This window comes from Oncorhynchus tshawytscha, linkage group LG01 (assembly GCF_018296145.1).
Source record: "Oncorhynchus tshawytscha isolate Ot180627B linkage group LG01, Otsh_v2.0, whole genome shotgun sequence".
Taxonomy (NCBI): domain Eukaryota; kingdom Metazoa; phylum Chordata; class Actinopteri; order Salmoniformes; family Salmonidae; genus Oncorhynchus; species Oncorhynchus tshawytscha.
Genome location: NC_056429.1, coordinates 74,895,823 through 74,904,317, shown reverse-complemented (window position 1 = coordinate 74,904,317; position 8,495 = coordinate 74,895,823).

The following is an 8,495-nucleotide window of genomic DNA, read 5'->3' as shown; positions in this document are numbered from 1 at the left end:
AGCATAAGGGGCTCTTCGATTCAGGCGTGGCTGGGAATTTTATCGACAGAGCATTCGCCCATACTTTAGGGATCCCCATTGTTCCAGTGATTAGGCCCTTTCCAGTTCACGCGTTGGACAGTCGAACATTAGGATCCGGCTTTATCAGGGAGGCCACCACTCCTTTGGTCATGGTGATGCAGGGGGGTCACAGGGAGAGAATCAGTCTCTTCCTAATTGACTCTCCTGTGTTTCCCGTGGTGCTAGGCCTTCCCTGGATAGCCTGTCATGACCCCAATGTTTCATAGCAACGGAGGGCTCTCACGGGGTGGAAGCGAGAGTGCTCGGGGAGGTGTTTGGGGTTCCATTGGTGCCACTACGGTGGGAAGTCCAGACCAGGTTTCCAGCGTGCACATTACTTCTCTAAGAAGAAGGCGACTCAATTACCACCCCATCAACGGGGGGATTGTGCGATAAACCTTCAGGTAGACACCGCACTTCCCAGGAGTCACGAGACGGCTATGGAGACATATGTCTCCGAATCTCTGTGTCAGGGGTACATTCGGTCCTTCACTTCACCCAGCTCCTCGAGTTTAGTTTTTGTGAAGAAGAAGGAGCGAGCTCTGCGCCCGTGTATTGACAATCGAGCCCTTAACCAGATCATTGTGAAGTAGTTACCTGCTACCTCTCATAGCCACAACGATTGAGTCAATGCACGGGGCGCGCTTCTTCACAAAATTTATCTCAGGAGCACTTACAACCTGGTGCATATCCGGGAGGAAGATGAGTGAAAGACAGCGTTCAGTACCACCTCAGGGCATTATGAGTACCTCGCCATGCCGTACGGGTTGATGAATGCTCCGTCAGTCTTCCAAGCCTTTGTAGACGAGATTTTCAGGGACCTGCACAGGCAGGGTGTAGTGGTGTATATTGATGACATTCTGATATACTCCGCTGCACGCGCCGAGCATGTGTCTATGGTGCGCAGGGTGCTTGGTCGACTGTTGGAGCATGACCTGTGTGTCAAGGCTGAGAAATGCCTGTTCTTCCAGCAGTCTTTCTCCTTCCTAGGATACCGCATTTCCACCTCAGGGGTGGAGATGGAGAGTGACCGCATTTCAGTCATGCGTAATTGGCCGACTCCCACCACGGTAAAGGAGGTGCAGAGTTTTTTTAGGGTTTGCTAATTACTACCGGAGGTTTATCCGGGGTTTTGGTCAGGTAGCGGCTCCCATTACCTCACTGCTGAAGGGGGACCCGGTGCGTTTGCAGTGGTCGGCTGAGGCGGACAAGGCTTTTGGTGACCTAAGGGCTCTGTTTACCTCGGCTCCCGTGCTGGCGCATCCGGATCCCTCTTTGGCGTTCACGGTGTAGGTGGACGTGTCCGCCACTCTGCCTTCTTCTCGAAGAAGATCAGCCCGGCGGAGCGAAACTATGAGTGGGGGACCGGGAGCTGTTGGCTGTGGTGAGGGCGTTGAAGGCATGTAAGACATTGGCTTGAGGGGGCTCAACACCTTTTTCTCATCTGGACTGACCACCACAACCTGGAGCACATCGGGGCAGCGAGGAGACTGAATCCTCGTCAGGCAAGGTGGGCCATGTTTTTTACCCATTTTGTTTTCACCCTTTCTTTCAGACCAGGTTCCCAGAATGTTAAGGCAGACGCACTGTCCTGGCTGTATGACACAGAGGAGCGGCCCATGGATCCTACCCACCATACTCCCGGCCTCCTACCCGGTGGACGTGACCGGTTGGTCTACTGGGCCCACACGTCACCCTCCTCTGGTCATCCCGGCATCGGTCGGACGGTGCACTGTCTGAGTGGGAAGTACTGGTGACCCACCTTGACAAAGGACGTGAGGGTTTATGTTTCCTCCTGCTTGGTGTGCGCCCAGTGTAAGGCTCCTAGGCACCTGCCCAGAGGTAAGCTACACCCCTTACCCGTTCCACAACGGCCTTGGTCGCATACGTCGGTCGATTTCCTCACCGATCTTCCTCCCTCACACGATCCTGGTCGTTGTGGACCATTTTTCCAAGTCCTGCCGTCTCCTCCCTCTGCCCGGTCTCCCTACAACCCTACAGACTTGTTTACGCACATCTTCCGTCACTACGTGGTGCCTGAGAATATAATGTCTGATCGGGGTCTCCAATTCACTTTGAGGGTCTGGAGGGCGTTCATGGAACGTCTGGGGTCTCGATCAGCCTCTCGGGTTTTAACCCTGAGAGTAATGGGCAGGTGGAAAGATTGAACCAGGATGTAGGTAGGTTTCTGCAGTCTTATTGTCAGGACCGGCCGGGGAAGTGGGCGGAATTCGTGCCCTGGGCCGAGATGGCTCAGAACTCACTCCTCCACTCCTCCACTAACCTCTTGCCTACCAGTGCGTACTGGAGTACCAGCCGGTTCTGGTGAATTGGCATCAGTCATACCGAGGCTCCTGCGGTGGACAACTGGTTTAGGCACGCGGAGGAGACCTGGGACGCCACCCATGTTCACCTCCAGCGTGCCGTGCTGCGCCAGAAGGCTAGCGCAGACCGTCACCGCAGTGAGATCCCGGTGTTCGCACCGGGGGACAGGGTCTGGCTCTCGACCGAGTCTGGCTCTAGTTACCGGTTACAACTTCCCCCCGATTACCTTATTAATCCCTCGTTCCATGTGTCTCTCCTCAGGCCGGTTGTGGCTGGCCCGCTCCAGGAGTCTGAGGTGCGGGAGGTTCCTCCGCCTCCTTTGGACATCGAGGGGGCCCCGGTGTACTCCGTTTCTCATCATACTGGATACGAGGCGTCGGGCGAGGGGAGATGAGATGCTGGGTCCCGGTGGAGGACGTTTTGGACCCTTCTATGCTGCAGGAGTTCCACCGTCTTTGTCCGGATTGCCCTGCACCTCGCCCTCCCAGTCATCCCCGAGGCCTGTGTCGGCGCGCTACTGGAGTCGCGCATCAAGGGGAGGGCACTGTCACGACTTCTGCCGAAGCCGGTCCCTCTCCTTGTTCGGGCGGCGTTCGGCGGTCGGCGTCACCGGTCTTCTAGCCATCGCCGCTCCACCTTTCATTTTCCATTTGTTTTGTCTTGTTTTCCCGCACACCTGGTTCACATTCCCTCATCAGACTAAATGTATATTACCCTCTGTTTCCCCCATGTCTGTGTGTGGAATTGTTCTTTGTGTAGGGTGTTACGCTACAGGCTGGCTTGCGCTAGGTTTGTTTCAAACCTTTGTTTTGTTTAATCTGGTTCATGTTACCGTGGTTGTGCTTTGTGCTGCCTCGCCTGTGCCTTTGGGCCAGGGTGTATATTAATGTTCTCCGGTTATCACCCATCTCTGCTCTCCTGCGCCTGACTTCCCAGCAACCAGTCACTCACCCCATTACAACTGCAGGCTGTATATTTCAGAAATCAGGCTTCCCCACTATAGTGAATAGTCAATATTTGTGTAAAAAAAATTGGAAGATAATCATGGTACCAATAATTATATTACACCAGATGTAAGTCCTTTAACCAATTATTTTGAAATCGCACACAGAAGAAGTTATAAGGATAAGTTTGTTGCTACCAGCAGCCTGCAGTACCAGCGGCCTTCAACTTGAGATACTCAATGAGCAGGGGCAGTTGTTTTGCCCTGGTCGAAACCTGCAAAGTCACTTCCTCAAACTACGCATGTTATGTCTTGAGAATCTCCCCCTTGACATGCCATATTAGCAAGCTAAAACTGACTTCCTGACCTTCAAAGGTGCCATTGAGTCTTCACAGAAGAATGAATGGTGTGACGTAATTGATGGCTTTGTATACAGTCAATGAGTCACATGTCATATATAGTCACACAGTCATATATAGCCTCGCAGGAAAGTGTCCCACTTGCCATGTTAATAGAGTGCTCCTTTTCATTTTTTTCCTGGATAGTCACCCGTTGAAGTGTCCTGGGGCAAGGAATGTTTTTTTTATATTTTTTATAAAAAAGGCAATAGCAAGTTACCTATTAAATAAAATAATTAATTTAGAATTTAAAACATGCTAAATAAATAATAATTTCCACTTCCCTCAGGTTTCTTGAGGTCGAGTCATTTTTTTCTCATTGGTAGGCCACTGCACATCCATTCTGGGTTGAAATGAAAACAAAACAAAACAACAGGAACACAACCTGTGGTTGAAACAACTTTACAATCCTCACTTCCAATCTATATCTAACCGTTCTAACAGGTAGAAAAGCTGAATAGTAAACAGATTCTCTGTCTAAATGTCAGTTCGTCTGCTCAGGGGACCGGTTGGTTACAAGCCGTGTTGTGGAGGTCTGAGTGGTCTTATACTTCCTGATTGGAATGCCAGCCTCACCAGGGGCAATGTGAAACCCTAGTAGAAAGGACTACTACTGTGTGTGTTTGTGGTGTATACCCTGTGCTGGCTGCCATGGCGACACATGACCCCTCAACACCCCACCTACATACACACACAAGTGCGTGCACAGATACAAACCCTGATCCAGAGTCATGAGCACAAGGTGCATTCATTCCACAAGCTCTTAGTTGTACACACTGCCTCAGTGTCAGCCCTAGTAGCTTTCATTTTACAAGGCCTCCAGACTCCAGGCCTGTGAACACACTGTTTTGGAGAATTACATTATTTATAAGTACGTCAAGTGATACCTTGTAAATACCTGTCAGTCTCATACCGTGAAACAACCAATCATAGACGGGTGCCGCATACCGTACTTTACGGATACACCTTCACACAAATATGTGTAGATTTATCGGTCTGAAACAAAAATGTTTGTATGTTACAAATGTTGTTTACACTATACAGCTTTCTGTACTAAAATGTTTCTGTACTAAAATGTAAAATTACAGAGAAACAACTAAATGTTTTCATTGAATTTATTCATCAAGAACAAACATACAGGGGGAGAACAAGTATTTGATACACTGCCGATTTTGCGGGTTTTCCTACTTACAAAGAATGTAGAGGTCTGTAATTTTTATCATAGGTACACTTCAACTGTGAGAGACGGAATCTAAAACAAAAATCCAGAAAATCACATTGTATGATTTTTAAGTAATTAATTTGCATTTTATTGCATGCAATAAGTATTTGATACATCAGAAAAGCATAACTTAATATTTGGTATAGAAACCTTTGTTTGCAATTACAGAGATCATACGTTTCCTGTAGTTCTTGACCAGGTTTGCACACACTGCAGCAGGGATTTTGGCCCACTCCTCCATACAGATCTTCTCCAGATTCTTCTCCAGATTTTGGGGCTGTCACTGGGCAATACGGACTTTCAGCTCCCTCCAAAGATTTTCAATTGGGTTCAGGTCTGGAGACTGTCTAGGCCACTCCAGGACCTTGAGTTGCTTCTTACGGAGCCACTCCTTAGTTGCCCTGGCTGTGTGTTTCGGGTCATTGTCATGCTGGAAGACCCAGCCACGACCCATCTTCAATGCTCTTACTGAGGGAAGGAGGTTGTTGGCCAAGATCTCGCGATACATGGCCCCATCCATCCTCCCCTCAATACGGTGCAGTTGTCCTGTCCCCTTTGCAGAAAAGCATCCCCAAAGAATGATGTTTCCACCTCCATGCTTCACGGTTGGGATGGTGTTCTTGGGGTTGTACTCATCCTTTTTCTTCCTCCAAACACGGTTGAGTGGAGTTTAGACCAAAAAGTAACTTCTGCGAGCAGTGGCGGATTTAGGTATAGGCAACATGGGCAGCCGACAAAAAGTCACTTGTTAAAATAAGTATTCACCCCCGTCAATACATGTTAAAAACACCTTTAGAAGTGATTACAGCTGTCTTTTTGGCTTAGTCTCTAGAAGCTTGGCACACCTTGATTGTGCAATATTTGCCAATTTCTCTTATATAATTCCTCAAGCTCTGTCAATATGGTTGTTGATCATTGTTATACAGCTATTTTCAAGTCTTGCTATAGATTTTCAAGCAGATGTAAGTCAAAACTGTAACTAGGCCGCTCAAATTTGGCATTGTGATTTGGGTTGTCCTGCTGAAAGGTGAATTTGTCTCCCAGTGTCTGGTGAAAAGCAAATTGAATCAGGTTTTCCTCAGGGATTTTACCTGTGCTTACCTCAATTCCATTTTTTTTAAATCCAGAAAAACACCCTAGTCCTTTCCGACGACAATCATACCCATAATAAAATGCAAGCCATCAACATGCTTGAAAATATGGAGAGTGGTACTCAGGGATGTGTTTGTGTTGGATTTTCACCAAACGTAACATTTATTATTCAGGACAAAAATGGAATTCCTTTGCCACATTTTTTTTTAGTATTACTTTAGTACCTTGTTGCAAACAGGATGCATGTTTTGGAAAATCGGGCACTAGAATTACTTTAAAAAATATGTACCTTAACATGACTTATTTGATTAATTTCCCACCGTTTTAGAAGTCAGAAGACAGCCATCCAGACCTTCCTTATTTTAGGTTTAAAGAAGTGTGTAGGTTGCATTCTTTTTGTATTTAACTAGGCAAGTCAGTTAAGAACAAATTCTTATTTGCAATGACGGTCTACCCCGGCCAAACCCGGACGACGCTGGCCCAATTGTACGCCGCCCTATGGGACTCCAAATCACGGCCGGTTGTGATACAGCCGACAACCAGAGGGAGGCAAATACACGTTTATTCGACAGAGGACTTCGACATTGTCCAAGTAAAGAAGTAATTTTGTGTGGAAGTCAAACATTTGTTTTACGTTGGAGGCAGCAGACATTTCATATGCTCAGCAAAAATAAATACATAAATACAAATACTTTACATAGCCCTTATCCCCTATAGCAGAGAGGCATGCTGTTAAAATGGCCCAAATTTTGATTTAGATGTTCACAAATGTAACACATTTTGACTATAACTAAAATCATGTTTGGTAAAGTAATGAAGAAGGTGAAATATATGGGGTAGATGTTCCTAAAATAAATTCTAACTATATATGGACATTTTATAAAGTATGAAAAGGCTTAATTCACACATTTTATTATTTTTTATCATACCATCATATTTGTATATGTTTTAGTATACTTCTATTGTGTACTAGATCTTATGGGTTGAAAAGGCTTTTTTCTTTCTCAGGCATAAATACACAATTCCAGGTGAAAGCCAAAGGTCCTAACTTTCTGGGGGGGGGGGACGACACACTACTACATTAATAAAATATTGCCCTCTTACTAGATTGAAGACATAAACAATAGCAAAACAGTGCAAAACGTCTGTCAGCTCAACTGGGTTTAAAGCAAAGAAACAAGGAGAAGTGTTTTTTTTTATTATTGCATTCGAAAAAATAAACTCTAGCACCCTAGTAATCTTGATGCTTCCATCATTTCAATGGATAAATAGATCCATAACATTTTTGAAAGCATCAATATTACCAGTGTGCTGGAGTTTTTTCTTATATTTGATAAGTATATTGTTTGCTCCATGCACCTGGTATCACGCTCAGCTGTGTGAGTTACTTGTTCATATTTTCATTGCACTGCCATGTCATCACTATAACGCCCATTTTAATTGTTAGCAGAAACATTATAGAAAATTAACTGCCTGTGAGAAATGAAGAAAACAAATACAATAATTGACTGAATTCAATACATGGGGAAATACAAGACAATATAAACATTTACAAAAATAAAAGAAAAACAGATTATATTATAACTGCAATATCTGCCATCACTGAAAAGACTCAAAGCAGTTTGAACTTGTCATTATCCACTAGGTAATACATAGGTTCACAATCTATTCAAAATACAAAAACAAAACACAAAAACATGAAAGGATAAAGTATTTTTGAGGATTCATAGAAAAGCCAGTGATGACAACAATGAGGTATTGTATCATAAAAGCAGCAGGACAAGTGCCAGTCAAACAGTATTCATCAGTGCTAAAGGTCAATCACTTGGCTATGTCATTCCAGTGACTTGCAGATCGTAGAACAGGATGATTTGGAATATAGAATACACACTGTTATTGTTGGACAAACTGTCACCTGTAAACATCCTTTATTGGCACTGATGCCCACACGTTTCGGCAGGGTTGAATGTGTAGCACCATGTTTCATGGTAACAGATGTGTGTGTGTGTCAGTGGAGGCTGGTGGGAGGAGCTATAGGAGGACAGGCTCATTGTAATATCTGGAATGGAATTAATGGATCGGAGTCACCAACATGTGGTTTCCATTTATTCCCTTTTAGCCATTGCAATCATCAGCCATAGCACCTCCCACCAGCCTTCCCTGGTGTTTGTGTGTGTATTACCGTGGTAATGGTGTGTGTATACACTGAATATACAAAACATTAAGAAAACCTTCCTAATATTGAGCTGAATACCCCTCCTCTTTCTCCTCAGAACAGCCTTAATTCGTCGGGGGAATGGACTCTACAAGGTGTTGAAAGCATTCCACAGGGATGCTGGCCCATTTTGACGCCAATGCTTCTCACGGTTGTGTCAAGTTGGCTGGATGTCCTTTGGGTGGTGGACCATTCTTGATACACACGGGAAACTGTTGAGTGTGAAAAACCCAGCAGCGT